This window comes from Ixodes scapularis, unplaced genomic scaffold (genome assembly GCF_016920785.2).
Source record: "Ixodes scapularis isolate PalLabHiFi unplaced genomic scaffold, ASM1692078v2 PGA_scaffold0__279_contigs__length_252992795, whole genome shotgun sequence".
In the NCBI taxonomy this organism is placed as follows: Eukaryota; Metazoa; Arthropoda; class Arachnida; order Ixodida; family Ixodidae; genus Ixodes; species Ixodes scapularis.
Genome location: NW_024609835.1, coordinates 238,657,054 through 238,680,955, shown reverse-complemented (window position 1 = coordinate 238,680,955; position 23,902 = coordinate 238,657,054). Strand labels below are relative to the sequence as shown.

Here is a 23,902-nt window from a genome sequence, read left to right as displayed (position 1 = left end):
TGATACTTACAAGTTAGTAGCTGGGATACTTGAAACCGGTAGTGATTTCAGAAGGGAATTCCTCTCTTATTCTGCAGACTACACATGCCGGCAGAATCATCCGGTTCCCTTTTCCAAGTCGTCTTCATAACCAGCGGACAAAGACTCGGTATGCAGTGTAGCGATAGCGTCTGCAGTAAAAGAAGCGGTTGTAGTGAACACACACTTGAAATAAACAGAAAAAGGCTTTAGTTATTTTAGTCACATTATAATGACAGATAATCAGAATGAATGTTCCAATTGCAGTGTCCCTAGATTTTTATCGTTTTAATTGAGCACTGCGACTGATTCTTAGAATACTTGGTCCCCAACAACTAAAGCTTTCAGCTCTCAGCAGCACTGTGACCCCCGCTTGCAGACCTCTCTCAGAGAGCACAATATGCAAGTTTTGCACATGCCAATCTCCAACCGAGTGAGATTTGCTTGCAGGATATGAAGCCTACTCTGAATGATGTGGGAATTGAATCTGTTGCATCTCTTCACATTGACTTGGCTTAGAATATTAGTTTTGCACCGACCAAACATTGTCACGGATGGAAAAAGGCTCGGGAAATGTAAACTGAAAATAAAGGTTTAATCGTTGAACTTCTGCAAGTAAACAAAATAGAGAATGAGTGTCGGGATAGCAGAAAAGCAGGTGGCGATTCAGCGGCGTAAGAGCAAGTGAGAGAGTCCGGGGTGAGAATGAACAGGCACTTTCGAGAACAAAAATGCAGGACAAAATGATAAATTACATCCCGCGTAAGAATAAACGCGAATCCTCTAGAAGTCCACGGCTTTCCCAAATTTGATTAGACGGTACAATGTGGGAAGACAGCCATGGCACCTTTTTACTTGTGAATATCGTCGTGCATAGGATACCCCAGCCCCCCCCCCCCCCCCCCCCCCAGCTCGAAGTAGGACACACGGAGAACAGGGATGTTGAGGCACAGCTTGCTGAACTCCGGGTGCTCCGTGATGCACCCAGCTGGCTGAACCCGGGTCAGCGCTGTGCCCATCTCACGACAGCAAATGCACTCCCCCTCTGTGCCATTCTCGAGAATACCGCAGTTGTTGCAGCTGCACCTAAAAAATAACAGCAAGACGGTTGAGATCGCAATGGTCTTCAACCTCATGTGAGGCACACATCAAAAGAAGCAACGGTCATCAAAAGAAGTGAGCTATAGTCTTTTGAAATAAAATTGAAACTAATACAAAAACAAGCCAGCAGTGGTGTTTTAAAAAAGCTATGCATATAATACCGAAAGAAGCAAGCAGAGGTGTTGCAAAAGAATTTAATGCACCGTGGAAGGAACTTTGGAAATCGGATATTCCTTCGGCGTATAGACAATTCACAAATAATGCAACTTGTGTCTTTTTTACAATCGAAAAAGGGCATGCTCCATCAAAAACGTAGCGTAAATTAACGCTTCTACCGCTCTTCGCAATTTTCTCGGCTTATGTGATTTGGTGACGCATGGAAATAGTATAGACTCAATAACAATAATATCTTTATTCCACCCATGAGGGTTACGGTACCACAGAAATGCTATTAGCCTGTACCTGAGGCCTGTGGTGCCGCAACAACGCCGCCTACACCATAGTAGTTTTACTCTTAATTTTAGGTGTGGGTTTTTACAGATTCACCCGGCCAGGCCTTCCTGCTGTAATAACGATTCTCCTCAACAAAATAAATGCAAGAAAGGGAAATTAAATTTATCATTTCGCAGCTACCAATAAGTAGAAATAACCACTTGCCTTGCAGAATGACAGCACGCACAAGCCATGTGGGGTATCAACATTGCAAGACGGAAGTGGGAGTGGCTGGCACATGCACTTGGCTTGATTAGCCTGATAATCGTGACAGCGTAAAGAAAGCCAATTATGAAGCAGCGGCAGCTGACAAAATAGAAGCGGTACTCGTGCGCTCCGATCAACTACGTCTATACTGATCATGTGCCTTAAAAACGAATACAATACGCTCTTCAAAGGGGACACCCGGGAAGTCAGCAAGCAATACATCAACCATGAAATATGTGGCACGTTTTTACAGCCTTACCATTCCGTGTTCCCGTAGCGGCATTGCGGTGGCATCGGCGTATGGGGCGGGGAATCGCTCTGAGGCGGCGACCGAGGAGTCGGTGGTAGGTCTGGGGCGCCCTCGTAAAGCGCCAATCCAGAGTTCTGCGTCCTTAGCAGCACCTCCCGTACAGTCGGCGTGAGGTCCCTGAACGGGAGCTCAAACTCGTTTGCGAGCGCGGCGTTGGCGCCCATTTCTTTCAGGTTTTTCCACAGACCGCCGTGCACTATAGCGAACCACGGGAACCACACTGAGTGCGCACTAAATCCTACCGATGCGGACAGTGCTCCCTGACGTCACTTCTTTTTCCAGAGGCGAAAAAGGAAACAAATCTGAATGTTTGTTTCGGTTTCGCAAATTTATTTGAAGGTACAGAATTATGATTTACAAAGTTCTAGAAAACATTGTGTGGCATGCCAGGACCCCAATGCTCCCGAAAACACCTTCTCAAAAAAAAAAAAAAATTAAAGTGCCTTCATGGTTCCTTTAAGATGTCGCAAGAGGCTTAAAAACCGGTCTTGTCTTACTCGGTCGTACTCGGTTGCAAATGTGTGAATGGGTTTCAGGTTTAGTCAAAATTTAGGCAGCCGCGTCACCGAGGAGGGGGGGGGGGGCGGAACGGCCGCGGGCTCCACGCTCAGCGGCGCAGCTGGGCAGTAAAAGGGAGGGATGGGGGGGGGGGGGGCGGAACGGCCGCGGGCTCCACGCTCAGCGGCGCAGCTGGGCAGTAAAAGGGAGGGATGGGGGGCGGGGGGGGGGGGGGCTACGAGGGGGCAGAAGAGGCGGGTGGGGGGGAGGTGGATATTGTTGCGGCGGGCCACCATTTCGGGTGCCCCTGACCCTAGTGGCGCCACTAAATTTAGGTTTTCTCTTTAGGGGTCTGCAGGAGGGGGTACGAGAGGAAACAGTTTATGGGGCCACAGTGTTTTCTCTTGCTACAAATATATGAAGCCAATGCTTTATACTTTTAGGCTGCACTAGACACTTTTACAATAGCACCAAGCCGCTTGCGTGCGCATGGCGCAAACGTTTTGCGGAACACTCCAAAGCTAATGTAGCGATGCAAGCGAGTTGGTTATGCATGTGGAGAACTAGTGAAAGCGCACACTAAAGACGAATACGAAGACAGAGAGGCTTTGTGCTTTGTGATATTTTCTTGGCCAAGTATGACCGAGCCATTCAAAATGCCTAGGAAGGTAGACCTGTGACCATGTTGTTTACGTATGTAGACGATTATTTAGTGATTTTGCAAAAATGTGAAAACTTTACTGTATATGAAGTTGTTGAAGATATGATGAGTGTGTTTAAAGAGAGATCTAGAGGCCTGAAGTTCATCCTCAAACGCCACGATGATCAATTTGTACAGTTTCTGGACTTGCAATTGTGGATGCAATTCACAGGGGAACAGGTGTGCTGGACTAACAAACCACGTACCCAGAAGGGAATCCTCCCCTATGATTTGGCGCATTCGAACTTGGTAAAACGTAACACTGCGTCGTCTTGTCTACAGACGGCGATTGAAAAGTCTGGTCACCATGCAATGCACGACAGCTTCTGTCGTCAGGTCCAGACACTTGGAAGTGCAGGGTATCCAACTTCCCTTATGATCGAAGTGACTGATAAATTCCTGAAGAAGTTCAGGAGCAGAAGCCCAAAAGGACAAGCAAAAAAAGAGAGCAAGACCACACGTGATGCCAAACTTGCACAGGGTGTCACAGAATTTAAAAAAAAAGTGGCGGAAAGGTTCGAGGTACCTCTTGTTTTCTCAACCGGCTCCAACTATGTCCGATAATAAAAAAAAATGAAAGCCGTTTAGAATTCCCTGTAACGCCGGATTAGAGCGCAACTCTTGAGTAGGAGGATGGAAGCGTACTGAGGGATAGGTAACTCCTTGAGGTCACGTGACCTCAAGGGGAGGGGGTCGTGTGATGTCAGGGGGTCACGTGACCTCGAAGGATCGCGTGACCTCAGGGGTCACGTGGCCTTAGGGGGTCACGTGGTTTCAAGGGGTCACGTGACCTCAGGGGGGTCACGTGACCTGATGTGACCTCGGGGGGCTCACGTGACCTTACGGTTACGCCGACGGCGACACCGACGCCGCTCAAGCCGGAAACGGGCGCGTAAGAGGTGCGCTCTAAAAAAAGAGGCAAGGATAAGCGGCAATGTACAGTAAAGCATGTAAACAAATACGTGGAATGTGCGGTGGGCTGCGGCAAGGTTTTCCAGACCGGAAGGTGTTCGAACGAGCGGTTGCGTGAACATGATTTATCACTGCGTTCAACAACAGGAGCACATTTACACATACATTGCAGAGATTGCCATTGCACTCCCAACTTTCAAGGCACTATAATCGTTTAAAGAGGTAAAGAAAAGGCGGGCGAGAGAGGTGAAAAAGGTACTGGAAGCATACATGATAAAGAAGGAACGTCCTAATAAGTGTATCAGTTACCCCTCACTTTTCCTTCACAAAAACTAAGTGCATATTATTGACACGTGTAATGGCCGAGTCATTGCTGGCTAGTCACATTTCTTAATATTTCTTTTGCTGTTTCTATTTTTCAATAAAAATTCAGTTTTAGTCAGCGCTCGTCCTGTTTGCCTCTCGGTCTTCGTCTTTATTGTGCGCTTTCACTACTTTTCAAAACTGCAGAGCACTTACTTCCTGACGACACCATAATTATCGCGATCATCAGACGCGTGCGAACTGTTTCAACGCCATCTATGCAAGCAAGCAAGGACTCTGTGCGCACACGACAAGCAAGGTACACGAAACGCTTTGGGCGGCGCACGCAAACTTTCCAAAAAAGCATGCGTATTTAACGAGCAAAACTGGCTGTGCGCGTGGCGCACGCTCAGTGCGGACCGACAACTTTTTTACTGCGCGGAAGGCTACGACTTTATGCTATAATAAAACTCCCTTGGGCTCCGCGGGCCGCTAGTACTGCCAACCATTCCTACACAGTGAGGAACGCAGAATGAGGTGGCAATCACGTAGTTGTTTCGATGCTGGCACAAGTGTTGGAAGACGCTCTCTTTCCAGTAGTTTCCACATACTTAAAGCCTGTGCAGGTGGGCCCCGTATCATTGCGTTACAGCAGGCCCCGTGTACGCAATCATAAATATTTCGCGGAAAGGATCCTCGATATCTGACAGTTCCCATTAGTTATGAGCTATGTTTATTCTCCGTAGAAGCCGCCCATTTTCGTTTTACCTAGCGCTATAAGCGATGTAAAAAGGTTTTTCTTTCTGGCGCTAGTTCGCACCATATTTTCAGGAAGCATTTCGAATTGAACATAAGTTTCAGCAAGAAGTTCGTATCTGGTTTGTTTTTAAATATCCGTGTTTGAAGCTCAGTACTCTGAGCAGAAAGTTGTCACGGTCGGTTTTTAGATTGCAGCTCTTAAGCGCGAGACACATGCGCGGAAAAATCCATCCGATCCGACGTCCGATCTGGCAGTACAGCTGCCTGATCCGAAAAATTTCGTCGCTTCAGACGCCGGATCGGCAATCCGACATGCGTCCAACGCGCCAGATAGTTTCGCATGGCGGACGGATTGTCGGATGCGTCCAGCCAATGACAGCACAGCTAGCGCGAACGTCATGATGACGCACTGGGTCTTTCGGAACGAACAAGAAAACGGGATGAGCGACGGGAAGCCGGACGCATGGATCCCGCTGACCCATTCGAGAAAGATGGCCCCGGCAAAGAATGCACGCGCTAACGAGAACAAGCTTCTAACTTCGCTCGTGTGAGCTAAACCGTCAATCTGGGACCCGAGATCTGTGAACGCGGACCTCCGCTGGAGTGCTTGGATCTCCTGGGGGGAGCCGAACGGATCGTCGTGTTCGCATGCAAGGTCGGAAGCGTGTGTCTCAAACTGTCGCGTGCGGCGATTCGGAGTGGCGTTCGGACTGTCGGATTGGACGTCGGATCGGACGATTTTGCCGTCAATGTGTCTCGCGCTTTCGGCGCCCGTTTCCGGCTTGAGCGGCGTCGCCGTCGCCGTCGCCGTCGGCGTCGGCGTAACCGCGTGGTGCATTATGGGACGCGTGACGTCGTCATGATGACGTTATCACGATGACGTCATCCTCATCATCATCGTCATCATCGTGATGACGTTTTCACGATGACGTCATCAGTGACGTTATCAGGTCAGGTGACCCACGTGAGCTCACGGGGTCACGTAACCTTACGGTTACGACGACGGCGGCGGCTACGCCGACGCCGACGCCGCTCGGAGATAGGACTAGCAGGCAGGATGAGGAGGTGAGGAGGATGGAGGAGGGTGCATACGCTCCCCTCCCTAGTGAAAAAAAGTCATTTGTATGAGAAATTTCTTGTGTCCAATAAACACATATGAATCATAGAAGATATAAAGAACGTACAAGAACCATATAAGAACTATATAAAAACTATATAAGAACTATATACGATATATAAGGACCATATAAGAAACTTATAAGAAAATTCTCACATGTTTTTTATATGGCGCTTGTATGTTCCCCTATATCTCATATAGTTCTTTTATGGTTCTTATATGGTTCTTATATGTTCTTATACATCTTCTATGATTCATATCTGTTTATTGGACAAAGAAATTTCTTATACAAACGAGAATTTTCGATAGGGCTCAGTACCCTTCCCTCCTCCTCCTCAAGAGCTGCGCTCCGATTCGGTGTTAGACGGGGTTGTAAGCGACTTTCATTTTTGATGCACTTCATTGGTTTGCGAGGTTTACATATCGATAGTCATCCACAGACCACTTACATACTGACCCCAACAAGAAGGAGCATGTTGACAGTCATGTGCATCGCGCGTTGCGTGCTCACGTCTGTCGCAGTATATATGAAGCAAATAAATAGAAGGACGATTGTTCTTTAATGCAATAGTTCAGTTAATACCGTAAATCATGTCTAAAAAAAAAGAACACACAACACCCGTGGGATAAAACTTGTCTGCATGCTACTATCTGACCTTTGCAAATTCACTAGAGGATCATTCTCGACCTTCTTTCAGTCGTTTGATTCACAAGTTGGCAGTTTAGTGGACGCCACAATAAATATTGCAACAGCGGCCAAAAATGTTCCCGGCATGCCATCTTACTCAAAGACAACCGCCGCGAAGAGCGAAGTCACGTGGCGGAGAATCGATGCTGGATAGGTCTAAGATGCGGGTGGCTTTTACTGTGCTGCCAGCTAAAACAAACTAAAACCGACTTAGGTCTTACAAAAGTTGCATATTGCGTGTATTATATTGTTCTGAGAAAGTTTTTCAAACGGATGGACAGTGTATGCGCTTTTTACTCCTACTTTTGTCAGATAATTCGCTTTTCATTCTTTCTTTTTCATTTACCCTTTTTTAATAAGAGCACCTGTTGTCAACAAAGATAGTTTCAAGCATCTAATGCCCTTGATATTCAAGTTATTTCACCTTGCAAAACATCCTTTGTGAATTATCAACACCTCCCATATGCCATAAGTAAACTAAACGGAAGGGCCCAAAAGAGCAAATGTAAATATAGCATTAAAAAACAAGATTGACGGTCAACAACATTTTGACTAAAATATCGTTAGCGTGCAGTCTCGGGGTTTGTTTGTCATGACGTGTATAGTCTTGGTTGTCCGAAACCAACCGCTCTGCCACCGACCTTTGAAAATCTATTCCCGAACGCACATTTATATTCTTTCAAAATATCAGGAAATATTTTCACGAATGGCGAATGATGAGGCGGCGAATAACTGGAGAAAGTGAGCGTTTAATGGGCGAGGATGTGCCCAAAACAAAACAAAACAAAAGAAAAAATAAAAAAAAGCTAGTGTCGCAGGCGTCGATGTAGGTGAAACAGCAGGGTCGAGCTCTGAAGCGAAACTGACTCCGGCTCGCGACGCGGAGCCTCTTTTCTACATGCGTGGGCTTCTGGAACAATCGACGTAGAAGATTCGGTGCGTAGAAAATTTTGACCTCGACCAAGCCAACATGGTTTTCAAATTTACCAGAACGTGATAATTAGAAAAACAACAAAAACCTACCTCCGCTACTAGGCATCGAACCTCGGCTCTTTGCGTGGGAGCCAGACACCATAACCGTTGGGCCACGGGCGCGATACTATCTAATTCGGCAGCTGCGCGCTCGGCATTACTCCCCCCTTTCAGAAGTGCATCGCTCCAATGCAACACAAAACGAAACGACCGACGTGAACTACCTCGGGTCGCGGTCGGCGTCGCACTCATGCATGCGTTCCGTCGGGCACCACTTCATGTCGAGATCCCCCAGGCGTCAAAATAGCTTCTATGGTCAAAAGCTTCTCCTTGAGGCCACGACGCCGTATCGGTGTCCACAGACACCCCCGGTCTCGGGGCTGGAAGTGAACGTCCAGCCGACGAAGGTTGTAGTGGCCAGAGTCGAAACGTTGGTGGTCTTGAATCCGGATCCAGGCGAGCTGGTGGATTTCTACTCATTGCGCAACAACCTGGACGTCGTCACTTCCATCGCCAGCTCGCTCGTCAGGTAGCATAGCGACAAGCATTGTGGTCACATTGAGACCATGCACCAGCTGGAATGGTGTAACACCAGTGGTTTCTTGAACCGTTGTGTTGTAGGCGAACGTGACATACGGCAGGACCTCGTCTCTCGTCTTGTGTTACACGTCGACGTACAGTGTGACACCATGTCGGCGATGTTCTTGTTTAGTTGTTTAGGCGTTCCGTCAGTCCATTAGTCTGAGGTTGGTACGCTGTAGTTCGCCGGTGGTTGGTGTGGCTGAGACGGAGGATCTCTTGCATCAGCTGTGCCATGAACGATGACCCGCGATCTTTAATAAGAACTTTAGGAGCGCCGTGCCGGATGCTCGATGAAAAAGTTGGCGACTTCCGCGGCAGTCTTTGAAGGAATGGCTTTCGTTTGCGTGTATCGAGTGAGAAATAATCTGCGGCGACAATCATAAAATTTCAAATTAAGTTTTAATAAGCTTAGAATGAATGGGCAACTTTTCATGTATAATAGCGAAACAGATGCCTTCCCTAGATTAGACAGCTAGCAACCACTGAATACAGCGACCCAAAGCGGAGTGTCAGCTTGCAGGGACTTAATATGTATTGTGGTTAATTGTCGAAGTCTAAAAAAATAAAACTCTGGAATTCGCTTCACTTTTGAAAACAACAAAGCCTCATATAGTTTTTGGAACTGAGTCTTGGCTGGATAATACCCTAGCTGATAGTGAAATTTTCCACTCTAATTACACTACATATCGAAAAGACCACAACACACACGGTGGTGGTGTTTTTGTGCTTGTTCACAACAGTCTGAATAGTGTCCCTATCAATGTTGACAGTGAATCATGTGAAACTATTTGGTGTAAAGTGATGCTTGGTAATGGCTCCTCTGTCGTTATAGGCTCTTTTTATAGGCCACCTGGCTCAAACTCTTGCCAACCCTTGTTTCAATTAAGTGGTATATTAAGTCTGGAGGCAACATACACAGTCCTTGCCGGTGACTTTAACCTCCCAAATATAAACTGGGTCTCTCTCCAGCCAATCATTCAGACTACATCTGTCATTTATTCTGGTTTCCGTGAAATGGTCATTGCCAACTCCTTATCTCAGTTAGTTCAAACTCCAACAAGACTGGGTCCTAACAGCGCAAATCTGTTAGATTTGTTTTTTTGCAATGACCCCAATCTTGTTTCCTCCGTCAATGTGATACCGGGAATAAACGATCATGATGTTGTCGTTACAAGAATGTCCTGTAATGCTATTCAACGGCGCAGTGCACAACCACGCAAGGTGTTTTTTTTATGAAAGAGGCGACTACGTAACGCTATCCCGTGAACTGGATTCGTTTGTTCCTGAATTCCAATCGCATAGCTCAAACTTGGATATGAATTCTGCCTGGGATTTATTTAAAACGAAGATTTTGTCTTTAACACAGACATACATTTCATCACACATCATATCAGGAAAAAGAAGGAACGATAGGCCGTGGATGAATAGGGAAATTCGAACTTTGATAAACCAAAATAATCGTTTGTTCAGTAGGTATTGTCGTTCACATGAACCTAGATTATATTCCAAAATGAAGGAGTTAGGCGAAATCATAACAAAAGAAATGCGCAAGGCGCAAAATAAATATCTAGCCACTCTACCCGCCAAACTGAGAAGAAATCCTAAAGAGGTCTGGAAATACGTCAAAAACAAGAAAACTCCTAACTCCACTATCCCCGATGTCATAGATGGTGTCAATAACGGAACGAACCTAAAGAGCAAAGCTGAAACCTTTAATCTTTATTTTCAATCAGTTTTCACTCAGCCGGTCCACCCGGTAGATAGAATACCGACATCAAACGTCGTTACACAAATGGATAACATCGACTTCTCGGAAAGTGGCAGTGTCGTTATTGCAAAGGATCAAAGTAAGCAGTGCTCCAGGCCCAGATTGTATTTCCAACTTCATTCTGAAAAACTGTGCTGTTTCTGTTTCCCCTTATCTAACCGTGTTGTTTAAAAAATCTTTTGAACAGAGCGAACTTCCTCTTGACTGGAAAAGCGCCAACGTGGTTCCAGTACATAAAAGTGGGGATAGAACCAGCACGTGCAACTATAGGCCTATTTCTTTAACAAGTGTTTCTTGTAAAATGCTAGAGCACATCATTTACTCAAATTTAACCAATCATCTACAAAATAATGCATTCTTTTCTCCTATGCAGCATGGTTTTAGAGCGGGATTCTCTTGTGATACGCAAGTAGTAGAATTCACACATGACCTATCTTTTTCAATTAACAATGGTTTCCAAGTCGATTGTGTTTTTTTGGACTTTCGGAAGGCCTTTGACTCGGTATCTCATTCTTTGTTATTACAAAAGATGGCAGCTGTAAACATTTTGGATTCACTTTTAACCTGGCTTGAGGCTTATCTTGTTGGAAGGAAGCAATGCGTAGTCCTAGACGGTGTGAGCTCGCCAAATGTTAGTGTTTTATCAGGTGTTCCTCAAGGATCGGTGTTGGGCCCCCTTCTTTTTTTAGTGTTCATAAATGATCTTGCTGGTGATCTATCTAGTCACGTCCGACTGTATGCTGATGATTCTTGTATATACCGTGATATTACGTGTGAGGATGACTCCCAGATACTGCAAGACGATCTCGATTCTGTGATGTCACGGTGTCAAACATGGAATATGGCCTTGAATTTAAACAAATGTAGCGTAGTCAGATTTTCTAACAAAAGACAAATTCTGACCACAGAATATTTCCTTGGTGTCACACGTTTAACGGTTGTACCTGAATATAAATATCTGGGAGTTTTATTTTCTAGTAACTTGTCATGGAATGGTCATGTTGATTATTTGTCATCTAAGGCAAGCCGCACATTAAACTTTCTGAGACGCAATTTTAGTCAGACACCTACTAACCTTAAAGGAACATTGTACATATCGAATGTACGTCCCATTTTGGAATATGCATGTGCGGCATGGGATTTGCATACCCCTCACACCATGGAACAACTCGAACGTATTCAGAAATGGGCAGCTCGGTTTGTCTCCGGCAATTATGATTTCTCTATAAGATCATCTGAAATACGCCGCAACCTGAGATGGCCTCTGTTGGAAGACAGACGAAGGTACCTTAGGCTCACTTTATTTTTTAACATACTAAACGGTAGGACCGGCATCGAGAGAGAACGTTATATTAAGGAGCCCAGTTATGTCTCGCCGCGTACAGATCATCACTTAAAAGTACGAGAATATAGATGCAGAATTAACGTCTTTAAGCGCTCGTTTTTTCCACGAACAATACACGAATGGAACAATTTACCAACTGAGGTTATCTCTGCGGCTCCTTCATCTTTTCCTACTGCCGTAAAAAACGTGCAGTTGGAATAATTTTTCACTTTCCTCTTCTAATAGTGCCAGTCACTATACTTTGTTTTCATACATTGTACAAAGTGTTGTATGTTGTATTTTTCTCCTAAGATGTCATATCCACTATTTCTGCATCACAGTAGTTCAATGTGTATCTCTATATGTATCGTTTGCTATTGTTTTGTATTGCCTTACCCCCCCCCCCCCCCCCCCCCCCCCACAAGAATGCCCAGATCTGGGCGATGTAGGTATTCGAATAAATAAATAAATAAATAAATCCAGCGGTTTCCCGACGTTGACGGCGTAAAAAGGCCAAGTAAATCTACTCCGATCTGCTGGAACGGCGTGGACGGAGGAGCAATCGCATGCAGAGGTCCTGACGGCTGCGTCTGTGGTTTATTGCGTCACTGATACTCGTGGCATGATCGAGTTTAGAGGTGAATCGTCTCTGGTAGCCTTGGCCAGTAGTACGTCTCTCAAATCCTTGCGAGCGTCCTGCTATATTGGGGAGGAGGAGCGACCATAACGCCCCAAGTGGTTAACCTTAGAACTTTAGAAATACAATGATTCGGCGCTCGGCCGACATAAGCGAAAGCGGCGTCAGCGTTTGGCAGGAGTTCCTGTTCTCCGGTGAGGGGAGGAGGGGCTCTTATGTTTCCACTCTGGCCTACATGAACAATGCAGCATGCACGGTCCCAGCTCCGCACAAAAGCTGAAGTGGGTCAAGCTCGCATCCTCTGAGGATAGATCCGGCACTTAACGTCGCTTCATCGATTGTTATATTTTTTACATTAAAGTGTGCCCCGCCCTCTATTGTAGAAGATGACATAGACATGCTCATAAGGCCTGTTGGCATGTGCGCGGGCCTTGTGTTGAGTAAACACCGAGGGTGGGGAAAACAAAGGCGTTCCATTAGGGTCATAGCAGAGAGGGTAAAAGAGAAAAAAATGCACTCCCCCTCTCACCCCGCATTTCGTCTGCTCCGCCGAGTGGGCTGTAGCTAACGTCCGGCTGGCGTGCAAACTCTGTTTAAAATCGCGTCATTTTGGAACTTTCAAGCGCAGATGCGCAGATTTTGGTATGCCACTTGTCGCGTAATGCTATGCTAGATAAAAAGACTCACAGGGTCCAATGGCGCTGTTACCTGCGTGCAAATAAAAACAAAATGGGGAAAACTGTGTCAGCTTGGCCGGTCTCTTTGGCGAAAAGTAAATCCGGTTGCTGTACCTTTTTTGCTATACAAAGTTCGTACTGGTGTAGGCCTTTAGCGACCATGAGTGGAAGTCTGAAATAATAAATAAAACGTGCTCTCCTACCGCAATACGCGCAGTAGTTTAGAATAGTACTGCCGGCTGACTCAACTGCTATTTAAGTAACAGAAAAAAAATATGCTAGTTGATCATTTAGCGAAAGAGAACAACAGAGAGCTATTGGCTGATTTTGAAGTAGCCACAGCTATTCTAAGAACGCGAACCACTTCAGAACGGCAGCCACGAGCGAGAATTCGACGTTCCGTACTGCCCGCCGATACAGCCCAAAGACGGAGAACGGCAACCTCCCGGTTTGTCGTCTGCTAGCGGAGTCGGGCGCGTGCCTTCTCTTTCGTTTTACCCCGCCGAACCCGCTCAACTTCCCGGATGTGTGGAGAGGGCGCCGCGGTCGAACAAAATGGTGCCGACCAGAAAGCGCTAAATGGAATGGTCTATACACCGTTCCATTAGGGTCATAGCAGAGAGGGTAAAAGAGAAAAAAATGCACTCCCCCTCTCACACCGGATGTCGTCCGTTCCGCCGAGAGGGCTGTAGCTAGCGTCCGGCTGGCGTGCAAACTCTGTTTAAAATCGCGTCATTATGGAACTTTCAAGCGCAGATGCGTAGATTTTGGTATGCGAGTTATAGTGTATTACTATGCTAGATAAAAAGACTCACAGGGTCCGATTGCGCTGTTACCTGCGTGCAAATAAAAAACAAAAATAGGGAAAACTGTGTCAGATTGGCCGGTCTCTTTGGTGAAAAGTAAATCCGGTTGCTGTACCTTTTTTACTATACAAAAGTTCGTACTGGTGTAGGCCTTTAGGGACCATGAGTGGAAGTCTAAAATAATAAATAAAACGTGCTCTCCTGCCGCAATACAAGCAGTAGCTGAGGGCAGTACTGCCGGCTGACTCAACTGCTATTTAAGTAACGGAAAAAAGGTGTGCTAGTTTATCATTTAGCAAAAAAGAACTACAGAGAGCTATCGGCTGATTTTGGAGTAGCCACAACTATTCTAAGAACGCGAACCACTTCACAACGGCAGCCACGAGCGAGAGTTCGATGTTCGGTGGAGCCCGCCGATACAGCCCAAAGATGGAGAAGGGCAACCTCCCGGTTTGTCGTCTGCTAGCGGAGTCGGGCGCGTGCCCTTTCTCTCGTTTTACCCCGCCGAACCCGATGAACTTCCCGGATGTGTGGAGAGGGCGCTGCGGTCGAATAAAATAGTGCCGCCCAGAGAGCGCTAAATGGAATGGTCTATAGTTCGATATCCTGCCCAATAGCCAAGGTGCCCAGCCGTTAGGTCGTCATGGCATTCTTGGAAGATTTCTTCTCGAAGGCTAAAAGGAATAATAATGTTGGCGAAGTTCTCCTTGTACAACACCCCTTGCCGTATAGTGAAGCTAGGTAGGATTCGCAAGAAAGCACGAGGAACCGTGCTCGCTTGTCCCTCTAGGCGCTCGATGAGTGCTCGCAGTTCAGGGTCGTCTCTCTGGAGTGCTGCCATGTCGCTGACATCCGGAGCACAAAACAAATAGTCACCGTCATCGTCTTTGGCGCGGTGAAGACCGGCCTCGACGGTGGTCCTTGACAGGCAGTCGGCGCCATTGTGCTTTCGGCCGGACTTGTACACTTCTGTCATGTCAAACTCTTGCAGTAGTAAACACCACAGGGCGAGGCGTCTGGACGCGTCTTTAAGATACGCGAGCCAGCACAGCGATTGGTGGTCCGTGTCCACACAAAAAGGACTTCCATACAAATATGGGCAGAACTTTGTTATTGCCCAGTCGACCGCAAGGCGCTCCTTTTCAGTCGTTGAGTAATTCCTCTCAGCGTTAGATAGCGTCCGACTTGCGTATGCGATGACGCGTTGTTATAAATTCCTACTCCTTTGTTGAATACTTGTCTCTTTATTATCATCTGGATTTCGTGAACACACTTTCTGGGCACGGCCTATTCTCCTCTTCGCATGAATTACCTCTCTTGCAATCCACAGTTCGTTTTAGTTGGTCTTGTATATTTAGAAACAAAATGTCAAATACAAAGTGCCGTCATATCCGCAAAGTAGTCCCACAGAGCTTGAGTCCCGACACTTGCACTATAAAAAAAAATATTAAAATAATCGAAAGAACGCTGCAGAGAATCCAAACTACTCGCGTCGTCCGCAGACTCAAATTTAAAACCATCCCAAGCAGTTGATTTTTATAAATGTAAGGACACGTGTTTAAAGCCATTTGTACAATTTTGTGGCCGAATAGGCCCTACACAACTCTCACATCTAGAAATAAGTGAAGTAATGCGTATAGAAACAAAGATTACATCCAATACTGTAGACGTTGCGGAAGTCATTCCAGCATAATATGTTAAAACCTGAGTCAGGCCATAGCAAAATAAAGGTTCCAGGGAATTCTTCAGAGCTTGAAACGTCACCATGTCCAGGAGAAAGCGTCAGCCAATCAATGACTGGGAGATCAAAATCAGCCTAAACCAAAATGTTATTGTCACGACATATATTTTTGTCGTTGATGTGCAGAGTAAAACGATAGTTTAGAGATTAATTAGGGGCCTGTAGAAGGCTTCAATTACTACAAAGCGATCATTTAATTTAGGTTTTACCCACAGCGCTTCTACTCCTTCTAGAACAGTGAAGATTAGATCAATTTTAATAAGCAGAACGTACTGTTCTTCAAGTTCCTTTATCTAATGGTTTTCCCAGTATTGTTGTTTCGGGTAGAGACGAGGCTAATCGGTCGCTTGGTGCCTACATAAAAGAAGTAGTGGGTGCTTACCGATTTTACCTGCGAGGTTCTATTTTGCATATTCGACTACTGTTCCAAGAAAATCCTGTCGCAAATAATTTTATTAAAATGTTTTTTCCCACCTTTACTGTATCGAAAAGTTTATAGTATATTACGAGGACAGGGAGTACTCCGTTGCCTAAAAAACATTTTTTTTTTCTTTTGCTTTACACTGGAACATTTTTGGTTAATACATTACTGCTCCAGAAAGGTAACTTTGTTCCCTGGACTGTGAATTTCTTCCTGATCAAAAAAGCTGGGTCTATACCAAATACCTTCTTAGATTGTTGGGACGCAGTGTATAACTGGGATGTATATCATCCAGATATTTTAACAATATCGCGTGAACGCCGACCGGCCAGTAGATGAGCACCTTATCGTGGCGTGAAAGAGCAAACAACCGAGGCTAGTCGCGGGCCTTCTTCCACATGCGCGTAATCTCGCTGAGCTGCTCCTTCACGCCGCGCTAAGGCGCTGATCTACCGGCCGCTCAATATTTGAGCCATATCTTTAAACCATCTGGAAGCTGTAGAGTAGCGTACTCTGAAAAATATATTCCTTCAACTGCACATTGGCTTCGTTAACTGCCGCTTGACACAAATCTGTGGCGTATATTTTAATTATGTGGCTTGTCCACATAGTTCGTAAGCCAAGAAATCATCATTCCCTCATAGACATCTCTACTCAACTTGAGTGTATTTTGATCACTATGTGTGTAAATACCAAGCGATTAATATTATAAGTATATATAATATATATGCTATCGAACGCCGCGCATGAACACCTCTTTATTTGAAGAATTTCATGATTCGGTAAATAAAATGATACTGCCCTTCCCAAACTCTCCTAACGTTCTTAAGAAAGGCTTTATTTTTCCTGGAAGTTTGGGGTCAAGCATCCCCTCCAACTGTTCAGCCATTTTATTCTGAGTGCTTTGACTTCTTAAATTTTTGTTCTGACTGATTTCTCGCAATTTGTAACCCAAGCTATTCGCGTTACGTCCTCATCAGCTAATATACTAGACACTTATATCAACATGTCCAGACTTAGTCTTGCGCAAATTGAATTTGCCTGGCCTGAGGGACCGTAATTTGTTGCATTTTGATCTAATTATAAGGATATCGACTGTATTGAATTTGTCAAAATGTATCCGTAACTACGGTAGAGCTGACATCTACACAATTAACCGGCAGCTAAGAATTTGTAACACTTTCTTTGTGATGCCTTTGAAAGTATTCTGTTAATGCTACTTGGGACTTGCTTAAAGAAAAATTTGAAGATCTTTTTTGACATGTATGTCCCACTTAGAAATGTATACTCTAACTGAGGTTCTGTGTGGTACACCAGAGCACTTGGTAATCCAGGTAAAAAGAACAACAAAAAAAAAACAGCGTTTGTTTTGTGCTGCAAACGTAATCCTACGGACTAACGGTGGACCACTTGTATTGCAGCCGATTGATGTAAAGCGGCTGTGAGCCAGGTCAAATGAGTTTTTAATGCGAAAGCATAAATTGTCCCATGGAACAAACCGACGTCATCAGTTTGAAGCGCGCCAAACGGCACCTCAAATCCTTTCTCCAAGTGAAGCCAGCTCCCAGCTATGAAACCACGTGAAACGCCTGGACAACGGCACCTAGTTTTCCCGAACCCAAAGGAGTAGAGTAAAGCTGATGGATTTTGCCTTCGGTTCCATTGGCTGGCGCGCGTCGATGAGGCTTCCATTGGCCGCTGCGCGCGCCAGTTTCAACGACCGCCGCCCCGTGGCTCTGCGTGTCCGTGCCGCTAGAGCGCCTGTAACAAGGTCAGAGCTGCGAGGTGAGCCGGGAGAGCGCTCGGACGGCCGACGCGAATACGCTGCAAACGAAACACGGGAGTGGAATAAAGGCACGCGTGCTTCTGCGTTCAAAACTCATAAGAAGTGCTTATTTTGCAATGCCACCCTACCATCTATGTTAACAAACAAACCTCAGCAGTTTTCGAAGGTTGTGAAGGGAAATGGTAAAGCAATATTCTCAGTAATGGCCGATGACGGTAGTCCGATTTCTTGAATGGATTGTGCTTACATTCTCAATGAAGCGTTTGTTAGCTGTTTTTCCGTCTTGTCAAACACTTTTGATCCTGAACGTCTATTTTACGATCACTTATCAATGCATCCAACAGCTGTATATCCTGAAGGTATTTCTACGATAATTGATACTCTCAAAGTTTACTCATTGGCAGGAATTGATGCCACCAGTACGAAATTTCTTAAAAACACCAAGGTATGCACATCAATTTTACTTGCAGTAATTTTTACTCAACCTATTCAAAGTGGTGTTTTACCAGATTGAAAGGTCGCCAGGGTGGTTCTTATTTCCAAGGAAGATCACAGTCATAGTCGTCATAACTTTCGTGCCATTTCACTAATTGGCCTATTCCATGCAAGATTCTTCAACATATAATTTATTCAAGTTTATTTAACTTTTTAGATACGTACAATTTGTTCCGTCCCTTTCAGCATGGTTTCCAGAAGTCTTTTTCGTGGCAAACCCAACAAGCATCACTTACAAATGACCTTGACACTATGCTTGATCAGCAGTCGAATGCAGACTGCATTGTTTTGGACTTATTGAAATCGTTTCATAAATTGTCTCAAGAATTGCTCCTTTAACACTCATTAAATTAAATATTGATTCCAATTTACTTTTCTGGATACACTGTTCCCTAACTAACCGCCAACAACTGGTCATTATCAGTGCCTTTAGCTCCACTCTAGTTTTCAGGAGAAAGCCTTACTTCTCCCGTGACGCGATAAAGCAGCGGTGTTATGCCCGAAAGATGGTCACACCAATACACCATCAAGCGCGCACTTCAGAAACAACACAGAAAGAAAAGCACAGCAACACAGATACTTCGTCACAAAAGCCGGCCGGGCGATCAACTTCAAAGCTGACGCGCCTAAAAAATTAAACACAAAGAAAAGCACAGCAACGCAGATGCTTCGTCAGGGAAGCCGCGGAGCCGGCGGGGGCGCCGCACCTGCGAGGTCGGGGAGCGTGATGTCACCACCGAAGCGCCGTGTGAAAAAGGAAGACGTGACGCGCTGCTTGTAGGAATGCGCTGCGCATAAGAATGATTTCGCATTCCTACATGTAAGCAATCTCAAGTGTCTTCGGCGTGTATTTTTTTTTTACCGCAGAAGTGCCAGAGGATTTAGTGTTGGGTCCTTCACTCTTCCTTATTTGAATCAATGACATGGCATCGAATATAACCTCAAATGTCTCACGTTTTACGGATGACTGCATATTTTATCGATACGTAACCAATTTCTTTTATCCAATCCAACTTCAGAATGACATAAACGATGTATCTCTTTGGCGTGATACATGATCTATGGAACTGAACGCTAACAAAGGCAAATCTATGTGCATATCCCCGACTTCACAAATTAACCTATATTATAAACTTTAAAGTGTTGCGCTCCAATCGGTTTGGAGTACATGTACGTTGGTGTTTATATCACGTTCGACCATACATGGAAGTCGCATATAGATTACGTTACTAACAACGCAAGTTGCATGCTGGACTACTGGAAGAGAAATGTTTCATAGGCCGCACAACATTAGAGCGTATCCTTTATGAAACACTAGGTAGACCTACACTAGAATACACGGTTGCGATTTGGGATCCTGGTCAGAGTTTACTAACTTCATTATTTATAGCCATACGAACTAGAGCGGTTCTTTTCATTTATTCAAAATATCCTCGACCATCAAGTATTTCCGGGATGAAAAAGCAAATGTATCGCTTCCAAATTTATAAATTTCCCCTAAAAATTGCTCGTCTATGCTTATTCCATAAAATACATTACGCCAATTTTACACTACGTAAAAGGCTCATTGTAGTTCCCTTTATGCCTCATCACAGCTTGATCACCAGCATAAAGATTGAATTCGTGACGTTAATACCAACATTCTTTATCGGTCGCTTATTTCATGCGTATCCCTCAGCTGAAACCACCTTCCAGTCAGAATTGCTTCAATTACTGACAGCGTTCCTTTTAAAAAGGCGTTAGATGGTTTGTTGACCTGTTTTATTTTCTGTTTCAATGTATTTCCTATATGTGCATTGACTGCTAACCTTTGTCCCCTTTCCTCATTGCAATGCTTGTGCCCTGAGGGTAAAATATATTAAATGAAATTATATGAACCACATGACAGTGTCGCATGCCGATGTGGAGATTGGCTACAACTTGTGTGCAGCTACTTTTCTTAGAGGATAAAAATTGGAGCAGTATATTATATTCTGGGGGACGTCACAGGTTTGCTCTCTTTGCAGGACAGGCTGGTCGCGTTCAGGTCATGTTGACTGAAGATCCACTGGCGTGCTTAACTATTTTTTCCTGTATGAGTCTTTTTAACACGAAGGAACTGCCGCAATACAAAAAAAAAAAAAAATCGGACAAAGTGCCGCATGCGCGAAACAGCTGGGATCTCACGTGGCTTCCAAATAAAGGAAGTGGTTTCAAACCCCCCTCGTCCGGCTTTTCCTTTTGTTGCTCAGCTGAAATGGTACAGACGATCTTCGGCTGTCATAGTGTATTCTGGTTAAGAACACTCTTGAACTTACTGCGTCTGCAAAAGCTGGGCTAGCGAGCTGCTTCAATTCGAGTGAACCGTCCTTCCAGCGCCGATGCAAAATCTACGTTTCTCCACTAATTCAGGAGCAGGCCCAAGTTCGTTCTAATAAACGTGTCCTTTTAGTTGTCACGTGAGTTGAAGTTTTTATTTGCGACAATATTCTACCTCCGAAATCGTGTCCAACGCCAATAAAGTCCCGGGCGACCCTCCGAGCTATCGCTTGATGCACGTCCTCACTCGACGAACTCGCTCTTTATTCACCACGTGACCAAAGAGCATGATGCAGAAAAGGGGATTACCGTGAGGCTCACTGGATAGCTCCAAATCACAAACGCCTGAAAGAGCGGTCGTCCCGTTCAATATTACCCTTGCAGGGAAGGCAAGAAAGATTCGAGGCACACGGTCGCGGCTTTTAACTTTACTGTCCCGTATTGAGCGTTTGCGTTGTTAGGTCTTCTTTCACACCAAGAAGAGAGTAGGCTAGTTCGGAATTGATACATTTTCTTCCCTTTCCGCTTAAAGGAGAACAAAGTATAAAATGCGGTTTCTTGTATCCGATCCCCTCGAGAGAAGCGGTTTGCAGATCTAAGCTCTAAAGCTTCGGCCGTAACTAGGAGTGAACTGAACATGTAAGATGAAGTGTAGGAAGTGTTATAAACTTTCGGTGCTAGAGAACGCTGCCCAAGACGTCGTCATAAAGCAGCGGCTTCCAAGAGGAAGCATTTCGTCGATGCTCTTTATTCGTCCGAATTCAGAAGATCTCGGCTGTCGACTGGGGCTCGGTATTACGTTGCCTCCTAAGATCATTGCAACCCCCGTCCCATCCAGAGTCCTTTTTCACAACCCCTTAGTTATAAATCTTTGGGTTGCGAGATTTATTTCCAGTCGGTGGTTGTCCTTTTTGCGATACTGACGCCTCGCATCGCGAAATCGCATCTCGCCTCGCTCCGAATAATTGATAGCGAGTTACGATCGCCACGGCATACCTTTCGGCTTTTCTGGTTTTTCGAGCAAGGTGAAGTCGGCGATATGCCGCCGCTGTCCGCCGACTGGCCGACGGATCGCCACAGGATTCGAGAGTGATGCCGGCCATAAAGGCATCAGCGTTCCCGCGCCACCAAGACGCCCAAATCTTCCGTTTTTTGTATTATCTGCGACCGTTTTAGCAGTTCGTTGTTCAGCAAAGCCTCCTTTCGCCTAGTACTTGTCTCGCTACCCGAACTGTCTGAACGTTTGTCGGTGCACGTGTTTTCATTTGAAAGTAAATTTAATCGCGGTAAATTAGTTCCACCCTAATTTTAGTCTGAAATGTTTTGGCTTTTTTTTATGCAAATGATTTAGCATAAAATTAAAATTTTTATCCTTACGTCATTTTCGTCATGTCACTTTACATCATCAGCGGCTAGCCTTTTTGCTTTCCATAATCCACTTAACAAGTTGTATGCCGCTTAGTGTCGTGTCCAGGAGTACAACGGTACTAATACAGATTGACCCATCGTTAAATTCCGAACCTAAAGCAAGTTCCACAACCATCCCAATCCCATAAAGCCTGTAACTGGATGAGGATCTTAAAAAGTGGAGTACGTGGGTTGAGAATGCATGGCTATTGAAAGCTGGATGGGCAAATCCTCCGGAGTACGTCGACAATATGGTTACAGGAGCAGAATACGGACTATCACGTTCGTCAAGAGAAGAGAAAGGAAGACGACAATTTGACGAAATTTTAGGATCAAAGTAGATTTAAGTTTTTCACTAAACGAAGATAGGAACACATAAAATGAAAGCAACGAGAAATCTTAAGATTATTAAAAGGACGCATTTAAAAAAAAATAGCAACATGATAGCGCAAATACAGTCAATCCTACTTCGCTTCATATCCTGGGGATTCCAGGATATCGTCTACCTGCTTTATTCCTCGAAAGATGCGCTGAAACAGCCAAATAACAATAAAATCTACTCGATCAAAATAAACTAACGCAAAGTTATTATTGAAATACTAGAATAATTTAGATATAATACTCCATAAAAAGTTTCAGTACCCTTTGACTGTTTTTGCAGGTTCCTGTAGAGAAAATACGATTTCTGCTACTCACTCCCATAAAAATCTGTTCCATTTTAGTTCGATTAAGTTTATGAAACAACCATTTGGTATTTCAAAACGCTTCTCAGAGGATATACAGTAAGGATTATACGCTATCGAATTTTTCGTGCGTCCAACCAATAACGGAATTCAACCTTCATCTCCCACTCTACATATCTATATTTACTGCAGCATAGCAGATACTACATCAAGAGCACATTACATTTATGTAAACGTTTTCGCGAGCTAATTGCCTTGCCACTCTGGTACAATCTTGAGTATTGAAATATTTTTCGGGCTCATAACTTCTCGAGGCGGGAGGCACGGTAAATTTCACAGCCCCTTCATGAAACACTAAGCATACAGTCAGCAGCATAATTATGGGTATTCGGAATGTAAAAAAGGAAAGTGTTATTACGCTTGGCTAGGACAGTCCATGCGTTCACTTCCCAAGAAAATATTGAATGGCCTGCGCCAATCCAGTGATTAGTTAATTTAGCTAAAGCAGTGAATTCTAGGATACAACATCCCACTTCATCATACACAACGTCAACCTGGTCTAAAAGAAAAAAAATCTGAAGTCAGGCAGCTACGTCCCAATGTGGCACGTATTAAGCCTTCCTCTTAGCATGTCTGCACTCTACTTTAAAGAAGTGGTACATAAAGCAACCTATTTCCGTCAAGAAGCGTGTGATATAAACTTCCAAGACCGTAAGGGACGGCAGGCGTGTTCATTGTAAGCTAGTGAAAGTGCGATTACAGTTGTTATCAAGAACGGCGTGCCCAAGCGTCCAGACGGATTACGTGCCGGCAACATTTGGAGAAAACCTGTGACTGAAGTTGAGTGAAGTTGGTCTGTTGGGCATGTGTTACATATTGTGAATGTTATTTTATATATATCATTATCAGATTATCTCATGCAGTTTAATGAATATGTAATTTCGCAATTCAAGCCGATGTTGGATTGCCTGGGCACTAAGGAAGAGATAAGAAAACAGCACGAGGGAGATGAAAGCTTTGAGTGCTGGCTCTGGTTGTTCAGATAAGTGGCGCTGAAGGGGGCCACTTACCTGAACAAAGGAATCCCGTTCCAAAAGAGAAAACCACCGAGTTTTTTCTTTTTTTTTTGTTTTTGTTTTAATGCGAGAGCATCGCTTGTTTTATAGAGCGCTGGCGTTTTTTGTGGCCGCGATGAACGGG

At 44.8% G+C, this 23,902-nt stretch overlaps 1 pseudogene; it reads right to left on the bottom strand.

Annotated features, from left to right (window-relative positions):
* Positions 1-13: 13 nt before the first annotated feature.
* Positions 14-22,003, bottom strand: LOC115313680 (annotated as a pseudogene).
* Between the last annotated feature and the right edge of the window lie 1,899 nt (positions 22,004-23,902).